Consider the following 9,302-nt stretch of genomic DNA (forward strand, 5'->3'; position numbering starts at 1 on the left):
TTCTTGCCTGTACTTACTTCAGTCCCTGGTACGGGAGGGGTAGGGGGTTGGGGTGGCCCCCCATTTTTTTGTGTGGCACTTATTTGAATGTAGACTTTTTCTTCTCGGATGCGTTTTCTTAACATGCGTGTTGTTTTTTCTTTTAACTTTTTTTACGAACTGCGTTTATTTTATTTTTGTTTTACCGATTGAACTTCATTGTTCTTCATAGAGAACTGCATCATGTGCGTTTTGATCTGGTCTTTCTTATTTTAGCCGGGTCGTTTTTGGGCCAGCCCGTTTTATGTTGATTTTTGCCACATGCGGGCCTCCAACGTGTCCGTTCCAGGCGATCCCACCGCTCCGCTGACAGGGAGAGAGACTGAGAACAATCCCCTCTCCTCTCTTGCAGTTCCTTTGTGACACCCAAGTTTTTAATTGGATTTTTCAAAAGATATTTTTTTGACTTGAGGGAGGTGATTTAAAATTTTCTTCAAAAGAACTCTCCCTTTCAAATATTTTCTTTTTTGTGGCAAAAGTTTTATTTGGATTCACCCAAGATCTGTTTTTGGTCTTGGAGGTTCTTGCTTTTCTTTTGGACTCAAGACAAAATACTTTTCACTTGGAAAAATGCCTTTTGAAAATCTCTTTGAAATTTGCACTATGGCTTTTGGAATAATCCTTTACCACTTTCAACAATTCCCTCTTGCCATGGCCTTAGTGCAAATTTTCCCTCCTAACCCTCCCCTCATCTTTGGATCATGTTTGGCATCTAATCTAGCAAGTTGAACCTCCCCCATGTTTATTTTCCATTTAAATCTCATTCAAACAAATTTTTGTCTTCTATTCTAGCCATTGGTGATTTACAAAGGAACTCCATTTTCTGTCTTGATTTTTGCCCCCAAACCTTTTTCCCCTCCTAGTCCTTTGAACCGTCAACCCAGATCCAGGAAGATCCACTCGTCTTCAGTTCAAAATTTTCAAACTACACTTGCTGCAAGTTTGGACCAGATTTGTCAAATTTGGTGAAATTCATTCAAATCCTTTTCCAAAAATTCCAAGTAAAATCAGTCAGCCTCTGGGTGCATTGAGTGGTCACCTCACCAAGTGCTGGCTCCAGAAAAATTTATCTCATTGCCAAATCTTTCTGTCGAACACCTACAGTGCATTGTCAATGTCAAAGTTCAGTTAAGTTCAGAGAACACTGCAGTGCACTGTCGTTTTCTTCAGAGATGGTTGTCGATCTCGCCAGTGCCACTGTGTCGCCTTGCTCCTTGTCCCCTCCCCCTTGTTCCTGCACCGCACGAACACCTGGCACCTTGCGGACGTCGGCGACGAGCAGCAGAAGGTGCGCCGCCCCGTGACCCACGCCAGCGGCGGCTTTGCGGCCGCCAGCGGGAGGCACGGCGCTGACGGCGCCACCCAGCGCCGCCCAAACCACCGGAGCTCGCCGCGTGGCCGTCCACTCCCCCGAACGTGCTGCCATCTTCGTCGTGAACTGCAGGGCGCGGAGCGCGCTCTCTGCCGCCGCCGTGCCCGTGCGTCCATCCCACCGTGGACCGACGCCATTACGCCAAGACCAACTCCGTTTAGCTGTGGAATGACACCAGTAACCTCCACTGATGCTGCCTGGCCACTCAAACCTCCTGCCAATCCACTGCATCGCCGTAATCGCTCGCCGGAGATTCTCCGTTCACGGCCACCCCATCGATCCGCCTATAAATAGAGGCCCCGAGCTTCAACTCGAGCACACACCATCCCTGCACCCCACCTAGAGCACGCCTAGCCACTGGAAGAGCCCCGAGGGGGTCTCCTTCCTCGACTCCGGCCGCCGCGACCCGCCACGGGATCCAGCTCGATTCGCCCCCGTGTGTGCACCTCCGCCTCCCTTCTCTTGCCAGTAGCTTCACCATGCATCCCTCTATCTGACCCGCGCTTCAATTCGAAGTTTGCAGCCCTCCACCGGAGTTCTCCACCCTCACCCGAGCCGCCGCCCGCCGGAGAAAGTGTCTCCGTCGACGTGGTGCTCCCCGTTGGTCAAGTCCACCACCCACCGACGCGGAAGAAGACGCTGAAGCTCTTGGTACCCTCCGATCCTCCTAACTCGCCGTGGTTCGACGCCGGCGTCCACCGCAGTCTTCGGGCGCCGGCGAGCTTTTCAAACCTGACATGTGGACCCCGCATGTCAGCCTCTGTTCTATTCTCCCTCGAACCGTTTTCTGTTGGCGCCTTCGGGCAAATACGTTTTCCCTCTTGAGCTTGCGCATTTCCAAACGAACCGTTTTCTGTTTTCTCAGTTTAAACCCTGGAACTTTTCTGTTTCATTACAGATAAGTCCCTGGACAGAAACCTTTATAACTTTTTAATAAAAAGGGATTTTTGAGTGATTCTTTTTCTGACATTATTAAAATTTTGTCTAGTTTTTTATGAGATTTTTGGGGAAATTTTTTGGAGAAGTTTCTGTGCACGCGTTGGTCTTCACGTTAGTGCCCGTTTTCATTATTGCCGTAGGTTTCGGAAGAGGTGACGGAGCCGCGAACTTCGCCGAGCTAGACTCCGACTTCTCTGAACCAGGCAAGCATGTTTGAACATTTGATATGATAAGTGTTTGCGTGTTTGCTTGAAAGTTTGTGCGTGGCATATGAGTGTCGGTAAATACCTCGTTGCTTGTAAGGCAATTACCCGCATGTTCCAAAGTTGCGATGATCTCTGATGAGAGATGGCCTAACCATGTGGTGACATGAAGGGCAGCAAGGTGGTAATGTTGTAGCATACCAGCCTTGCGCCATCCGACTTTCTCCGACGTTAACGTGGACGGAGTCACGTTATCGTTCTTTCCCCCTTCCGTGCTACCACATGTTTCATTTGCCAGGATGCGGTTTAGTAAGTTGGTAACCTCTTTCCGTGTACACACCAAACAGAGAGGCCGGGATGATGGTACCTTGGCCCAGGATTAAAGCCAGTCATCCGGTCAGGGGGCATGGGTGTTTCCGGTTGGGACCGAGAGGGGGGCACCCCCTTAGAGCGCGCGTATAGAAATTTGATCCCATGCTACGCGAGGTTGTAGCCTCCCCGTCTCAAGGTTTTTCTTGAACGTTGCTGAGGGTGATCCCTGGCTTCGGATGGTTGAATTGGGTGTGTACTGGTTAGACGTGTTTCTTCTAAAACACCGTAAACGGAACAAGTCCCTGTGACTACTGAAATCCGTTGGCTGTGGTTAAAGTACAAACTCTGCAGAGTCAATTCGTTCCAAGTTATCATATCCATGATCAAGTAGTGAAATCAGTATACCCATATCTATTCGCGTGGGAAAACCTGTCCCCGGTGAACAAACTCAAGTGGTAAATCCAGTTTAATTATTATTCCTGTGGATGGACTAATCTTTATATTTGTCTCGTACATGTGATAATTTATGTTCCCGAACTATTGTATTTTTGAGCTACAATATAAGCCCTTTATGTGATGTCGCTCAGACGTCCGACTGTGGCATGTTCGTCCTTTATCCTCTGTTATAAGCCCTTTATGTGGTGTCGCCCCGACGCCCGACTGTGGCATTCTTATTCTGCATTTTCCTCTCGAGGAGTCATTCAGACACTCGTTTGGCACCAGTATTATTATTCTGCATTTTCCTCTCGAGGAGTCTTTCAGACACTCGTTTGGCACCAGTATTACTATTTTCCAGTTTCCGCTCGAGGAGTCATTCAGACCCTCGCTTGGCACCCAGTATTTTATTATCTCTATGCCTGATCGCACTGGTTATATTGCTCTCATGCTTCATGTTTACATGTGTTATATCTTTTGTCCGAACTGTCTTGCGAGTACTTTCATAGTACTCACCTGGCTTGTTGATTTGGCCAGATGTTGACGAAGGCGATCTCTTGGATGAAGAGTTTGATAGCGCGTCCGATGCCTAGAGGAGTCCCAGTCAGTCCTGCGCGATCCCGGATATTGGTCACTTGTATTATATACGCTTCCGCCACCCGCAATAAGTCTCCTCGAGCCTCACTCCGACGCTCGAAGAGCTCTAGTCTTCTGGAGTCATATCACTGGCTTCGCGGTGATATTTCTACCATCGTCATTATCGTGAGTTAGTAGTTTGCCACCCTATCCGTCGTCTTGTTTTTAGCGGCGTGCATGTAATAAATTGTTGGGCAGTTTCCGCTCAACCTTGTATTATATTCAGTACTCTTGGTATTTTTCTTCTGTGACCATGAAATTGTCTACCAGTGAGAAGGAATTCTTCCTTACTGGTCCGTAAAAGGGATTGGTCTCTCAATAATTATATTATTGAAAAACCGGTCGTGACAAGCTTGGTACCAGAGCCAGGCTGACTGTAGGAAGCCACTAGGTGCGATCGCTAATCGGTTATTAGCGTCTTTTGTGCTTTTTCAGCATTTTGCAATTGTAGCTATTTTCTGTTGGTCATCATAAATTTATGACATGACTACTCAGAATTTTTGCGTACTTTTGTCGATGGCTGGCAGCAGCTATGAGAATCGAGTGTTCACGAACGTGCCCGAGGGGTTTGTCAAGCTCCTCGTCTCCATCACCAAGCTCGCGATCGGCCCAGCAGCTCGCCCGGAGTTCACACTCTATCAGCACAAGCTCAGCGACGACGTGTCTATGCACCAAGCCGTGGTGCAATTCAAGGGAGGACGCTCTGCAGCTCGCCACTTCTGTTTTGTGGGAAGGGCCATGCCTACGGAGAGGCATGCCATGCAGATGGCTACCCGTGAGGCGATAGCTCGTCTTCGGGACATCCTTCCTACGATGAAGACTCGTCGCTACCGCTACCTCCCATGCCATGTGCCGTACACCAGTCACTATGCATTCGCCTGCCATCGGGGAGAGCGAGATGAAGCCTTCGAGATGGTCGTGGAGTATCTCAAGGCTCTGGAGGAGTCTTTCGACAACCTCGTAGACGATCTTGTGGCTGCCCGCATGGACCTAGTCCGGGGCGGTCCTGCCAGCAGGAAGGAGCTTCTCCACATGGCACCGCCTCTGACATTCGTCTCGTCTTCAGCCTCGTATGCATCGGCCGTTTTTGCCACTGCTCGCCGTCTGCCTACCACTGAGGAGTTCGACCGAGTCATTGCTCCTACTCCAGTCAGAGCCGCACCGCCTGCCGCACCCGCTCTGCCACCCGTCGCTCCTGCACCGTCACCGCAGCGCAGCGTTACACGCCAGGAGCCAGCTAGAGAGGAGGTGGAGGTGGATTCTCCTGGACCGCTGAGTCTTGCCATCGGCAAGGGAAAGGAAATCTTCACCATCTCCGACTGAGAGCACCGAGTAGCCGCGCGTTATGCCTGCTTGTTTGATGTGTTGTTTTAATCTGTACGCTAGTTTGTATTGGTGTGTTTGCTGCTTTCCGGAGTAGTTCGCTAGCCTAAATAACATGTCAGGAATGTGTACGCACATCCTGAGTGCTGTATCATGTGTTTGTATTTTCGCGTGTAAGATGTATGCTAAGCAGTTCTTCTCCGTGCAAAATCGTTTATGTTTTCTTGAAAAAACTCGAGGTCTTTTAAATTGTTGCCGTTGCAAGCTTTTCCTTGTGCTACACAGTTTTTCTCATGGGTTTTGCAAAATAATATCCCAGACTGGAAAAATGTCTCGTCCGTGGACTCGCTCCATGCCCAATCAGCCAGAAGAGGTTTATGGGACTCAGACTAGCAACAATTTCACTCAGGGTCAGTCCAGTCAACAAGACAGCGAAGCAGCCCTGTCTCAAGTATGCCGTCTCTTCGAGCAAAGCCAGCAACAGCACCAAGAGATGATGAACCAAGTCATCAATATGGGAAACCACCGTGAGGCCTATCAACAGCATTCCAAGTTATCTGAGTTACAGAAGACTCGCCCCTCAACTTTTGCTCACACCGATAGGCCGCTGGAAGCCGGTGATTGGCTTCGTGACATTGAAAGGAAGCTGATCATTGCTCAGTGTTCAGATCATGAGAAGGTGCTTTATGCACCACACTACCTTACTGGAGCAGCTGCAGCATGGTGGGAAAATTTCCTACACATGCATCCCAGTGAACACAACATCACCTGGGAAGAGTTCAAGGAAGGCTTCCGTGGGGCACACATCCCCAGGAGCATCCTAAAGATCAAGAAGAGAGAGTTCGATGACCTGAAGCAGAGAGGCATGTCAGTAACAAAATACAACGGTCAGTTTACCCAGCTGTCTCGTTATGCCTACGACGAGCACATGACAGAAAGCAAGAAGATGGAAAAATTCCTGGACGGCCTGGCACCAGCACTAAGATGCCAACTGATTGTACACACCTTTCCGGACTTTAAAACTCTGGTGGACAAGGCCATTACCTTGGAGAATGAGCGCCGTAGTCTGGAAGATATCCGTAAGCGAAAGAGGGACAAGACGACTCTTGCTCGCAACAACCGAAGCAAGGCTAAGGTTCCACGAACAGAAGCAAGGAGATCCACGACTACTGATCCAAAACCCGTCGGACAATTTCATGCCAGGGACAAGGAGTACACATACCATCTAGGGGTCACCTGCTATGCTTGTGGTCAAGAAGGGCATTATGCTAAACAGTGCCCAAAGCCAAAGAACTCGGCACCCAAGCCAAACAATGGTGGAAACAATCCAGCCCCCAAGCGCAACAATTTCAACCCCAACAACAACCACAGGAAGGGTCACCTGAACCATGTGACCAGGGAAGAGGCGCAGAATGCCCCAGACATCGTGCTCGGTACGTTCCCTGTCAACACAGTACCTGGCACGGTTTTGTTTGATTCTGGAGCTTCCCATTCGTTCGTTTCGAAGAGTTTTGTTTTGCAACATGGTTTTCCGATACTCCCCTTGGAAAAATCTATGATCATCAAGTCCCCCGGAAATAAGCAAATCGCTCAGGGTTACTGCCAAGGAGTGGTCATTGAGTTCAAAGGACTACAATTCCAAGAAAATCTCATCGTGTTGGAGAGTAAAGGACTGGATGTCATTTTAGGGATGGACTGGTTGACCACCCACAAAGGGTTCATTGACTGTTTCAATCGGACAGTGATTCTCAGTCACCATCACGGCAAGACAATAAGGGTTTCCGCTCAAGAAAGGCCACGATCACAGCAACCAAAACTGAACAAAATGGACATTTCTGAACTGAGAAAAGTTCCAGTGGAATGCGAGTTTCCTGCCGTATTTCCCGAAGAACTACCAGGCATGCCACCAGACCGAGAGATAGAATTCAGCATCGAACTAGCACCTGGCACCGCTCCCATCTATAAGAAACCTTATAGAATGGCACCCTCAGAATTGGTGGAGTTCAAGAAGCAGATAAAGGAATTATTGGACAAAGGATTTATTCGAGCCAGCTCCTCACCATGGGGTTCGCCAGTATTGTTCGCCAAGAAGAAGGATGGGACACTGAGACTGTGTATAGACTATCGAGCCCTCAATATGGTCAGCATCAAAAACAAATATCCGATGCCACGGATAAATGATTTGTTTGACTAGCTCGCACAAGCCAAGGTATTTTCAAAGATTGATTTGAGATCGGGATACCATCAACTGAAGGTACGGACAGAAGATATCCCCAAGACAGCTTTCACTTGCAGATATGGGTTATACGAGTTTACAGTGATGCCTTTTGGACTAACGAACGCCCCCGCATATTTCGTCCACCTCATGAACAAGGTGTTCATGAAATTCATGGACAAATTTGTGGTGGTATTCATTGACGATATTCTGGTTTACTCAAGGACACCAGAAGAGCATGCTGAGCACCTCAGAATTGTTTTGGGAGAATTGAGGAAACATCAGTTGTATGCCAAATTTAGCAAGTGCGAATTTTGGCTAAGACAAGTTGGTTTCTTAGGCCATATATTGAACCAAGAAGGTGTTGCCGTAGACCCAGAAAAAGTCAAGGCCATACTTGACTAGAAGCCACCCGCCAACGTTACTGATGTGCGGAGTTTCCTAGGAATGACCGGATATTACAGAAGATTTATTGAAGGATTCTCCACTGTGGCAAAACCAATAACACAGTTGCTCAAGAAGGACAAGAAATTTGTATGGACGGAAGCATGCGAGAAAAGCTTCCAAGAACTCAAGAAGAAGCTGACAACCGCACCAGTCTTAACTGTGCCAGACATACACAAGAGTTTTGAAGTGTATTGTGACGCATCCCGAAAAGGTCTCGGATGTGTACTAATGCAGGATGGCAAAGTTGTCGCATATGCCTCACGGCAGCTGCGAAAACATGAGGAAAATTACCCAAGACATGACTTGGAGCTAGCAGCAGTTATACATGCACTCAAGGAGTGGAGGCACTTTCTGTTGGGAAATCGTTGTGAAATATACACGGACCATAAGAGCCTCAAATATATTTTCACACAGCCAGAGCTAAATTTACGCCAACGATGATGGTTGGAACTGGTCAAGGACTATGATGTCGGTATTCACTACCATCCAGGGAAAGCAAATGTAGTGGCCGATGCCCTTAGTCGAAACCCCAGCCCGGACAACAACGGTCCGCAAAACTTGAGGCCTGAGTTTCAGCAAGAGTTCACTAGGCTCAACATGATGTTAGTCTCCGAGGGCACCGTATCAAACCTGGAGATACAACCCACCCTGGTGGAACAAATTAAGAAGGCTCGACAGGGGCATCCCAGCATCGAGGGTATAAAGAAGAAAATGAACCTTGGCAAGGCTTCAGAGTTCATCACAGACAATGAAGGAACACTATGGTACGGAGACAGACTTTGCGTACCTAACATTGAGTAACTCAAGCAACAAATCTTAACCGAAAGCCACACCGCTCCATACTCGATCCATCCTGGAGGAACCAAAATGTACAAGGACATTCAGGAAAGATTTTGGTGGCACGGTATGAAAAGAGATATAGCCACATTTATTGCTTGTTGCGATTCATGTCAGCGCATCAAGGCCGAGCATCAAAAGCCAGCAGGGCTACTCCAGCCAAACAGGATACCGGAGTGGAAATGGGATGAAATAGGAATTGACTTCATTATCGGATTACCCCGATCACAACGCGGGAATGACGCCATATGGGTCATCACAGACCGACTAACCAAGGTTGCTCATTTCATTCCCGTGAAGACTACCTACTCCACACAAAGACTGGCCAAACTTTACCTCTCCCGTATAGTTTGCTTACACGGAGTCCCAAAGACTATAATATCAGACCGAGGCACTCAATTCGTCTCCAAATTTTGGGATCACCTACAACAAGCTCTGGGCACGCAACTAGCTTTCAGTACAGCGTACCACCCTTAGACTGATGGACAAACGGAACGTGTAAACCAAATCCTAGAGGATATGCTAAGAGCCCGTGTGCTCACGT

This window comes from Aegilops tauschii, chromosome 7 (genome assembly GCF_002575655.3).
Source record: "Aegilops tauschii subsp. strangulata cultivar AL8/78 chromosome 7, Aet v6.0, whole genome shotgun sequence".
NCBI lineage: Eukaryota > Viridiplantae > Streptophyta > Magnoliopsida > Poales > Poaceae > Aegilops > Aegilops tauschii.